A 2,631-nucleotide genomic window follows, 5' to 3' on the forward strand; every position below is an offset into this window, starting at 1 on the left:
TAGTTCCTATGTAGTTTTGCATGAGATAAAACATGAGAATAAAAGTCAGGTTGTAAGGTGCAAAATAAATAACTTTAAGTATAATTAATGTATTCCATAGTGAAGACAAACAAGCTCCATTGCAAGGCATCACATTGACAAAATATTAGCTCAGCAATCATTAGTAGGGTCCTGGTTCTGAATCTACTGTCATGAATATGACAGCCCCTCAGACCACTTTCCCCTGACTCGTATACATCCAAGGTCCCAGCTCCCCCTCATTTCTTCCACCATCAGCTTCCCTTGAACGCAGCGGTATCAAACACAGATGGACCCCATCTGCCAGATCAAGCCGACAGGGGTGGTCTAGTGGAGGCACTGCATGCAAGGTGCATTATGGACTGACTACATCTGGTGCTTGCAGCTCTAGCCCTGCAGAGCACACGCAACACAAACCGGTCCCTGCACCGTGCACAGCATAAGATGTGAGGGGCCAGCCTGCAGCATGTGGTGCCCACAGCAGGTCACTGGTTGATGTCGTTCATCCCTGTGGCAACATAGTGTTGGCAGGCATCAACCATGATGCCACCGCTATGGTGCACTAGCAATGAGCTCCTGAGCATTGCCTCATTGCTACTGCACAGTAGGGTTTGAAATTCCCCATGCGCCTTTGGGACTGAGCAGCCATGGCGGGTACTGCATGTTCATTTAGTTCTCATTAAAGCCAGTACTACATGACTGCACAGTAAAAACTGCCCAGTGAGGTGGACGTGTAGATGACTGTGCACACTGGATCCTGTGTGTAGGGTGGGTCAATGGGCCCAATCCAGACAACCCCCCAGCCTAGTACACAGGGCTCGCCTGGCACAGGTGCCACATGAAGCATACATCCCTGTGCAGCCTCATGCCATGTACAGCCCATGCCAAGCAGGCTCCAGAGGTAACATCAAGGGATCAGAGACTCATTCATGGACCTGATTTATCTTGATCCAAACCTGACAGATGCCAGAGCCTGATCTGACAATATGCATCTTTGCCCTTCAGTCTCCATGCTAACTTACTGTACTGGCAGCTCCCACTTGGGACAGAGGTTTGTTGGAGTCCAGCAGCTAGATTTATGCTGTTTGCAACTGGCTCTCTTCATGGATGTTCCCATGGCCAGAAACAATGGTCCCTTCATGGGAGAAATTTTAAAATATCAACCTTTCTCAATCCCTAGTTTGGGATTTATTTTATTTTTTCATGAACCAAACAGTCCCAAAGTATTTCATTTTGACCTTATCAGTTTTGTCTGGACTTTGTCACAGCAGTTGACAATCTAGAGCCCATGATGCCTTTGTATCCACCCTGTGGAGGAAGGTCTTTTGCTAACAGGGGCCTTCTCTTACTCTGTGCTGTGCTGTACTGCAGCTGGGCAGCAAAAAGAAGCAGCACTGACAAAAAGTGGTAGTAGTCACCTGGTTTTGGTATCACCCTAGTTTTCCTGTGAGCTGGGTCAATCTCGCCTAAAAATGGAAAAAGTTGGTGATCCCCTGCTCTATTATATTGATGTGTCCATTACATAGCGTTATACAGATATCCCAATAGCCCTCCTTGCAACCTTCAAGAAAAATTGGGTTTGTCTTCCCAATGTGGAAGGGTCCGCACGAAGACGTGGAGACACCACCTGAGCAAGACAGGTGACACATGCAAGGAGTGCCCAGGTAAGACACAGGGGTCCGGATAGTCTTCCTAATCGGGGGCTGGAACATGCAGCTATGCAAGGCCTTAAATGCCTGTATACCAATGCGCAGAGTATGGGGAACAAACAGGAGGAATTCGCCCTCAGAATAGCCAGTTCAAACCCAGACATAGTAGGGATTACAGAAACATGGTGGGATTCATCCCACGACTAGGCAGTGAGCATTAGGGGCTATGGGCTCTACAGATGGGATAGAGAAGGGAGGAAGGGAGGGGGTATGGTGCTCTATGTCAAAGAGCAATACACATCCTCTGCCAGCAAAATGGGGTCAGAGGAGGGGCAAGCTGAAATGCTTTGGGTCAAGATACAAGGGGGTCATGGGGAGAGGGATGTAATGGTGGGGCTCTCCTACAGATCCCCCAACCAAGGGGAGGAGCTGGACCGGGAATTTTCAGGCCAGCTTGCACAGGCACTTAGGGCAAGGAATGTAGTTGTCATGGGTGATCTAAATTACCCAGACATCTGCTGGGAGGAGCAGTCAGCCAGGTCAGACCGTTCCAGGAGGTTCCTGGCTGAGATACAGGACCTCCACTTAACCCAGGAGGTGCACAGTCCCACCAGAGGAAATGCCCTTTTGGACTTGGTCCTGGCCACAGGCAATGATCTGGTAAGGGGGCTCCACGTTCTGGACCACCTAGGTGATAGCGATCATTGCTTGCTGGAAGTCATCATCCAGCGCAGGGTGACAAGGGCCTGCAGCAAGGTGGTAGCCCTAGACTTCAAGAGTGCCAAATTCAACGAGTTGAGGAGATTGGTGGGAGAGGTGCTGGGGTTCTAGAGGGCAGGGGAACTCGGTGCCCAAGATGAGTGGTCATTCCTTAAGGAGACGATACTCAGGGCCCAAGGGGTGAAAATCCCAACAAGAAGGAAAGGGGGCAAGAGTGCCCAAAAGCCTCCCTGGCTCACCAAGG

The sequence above is a fragment of the Alligator sinensis genome, unplaced genomic scaffold (assembly GCF_000455745.1).
Source record: "Alligator sinensis unplaced genomic scaffold, ASM45574v1 scaffold1789_1, whole genome shotgun sequence".
NCBI classification, from domain to species: Eukaryota; Metazoa; Chordata; order Crocodylia; family Alligatoridae; genus Alligator; species Alligator sinensis.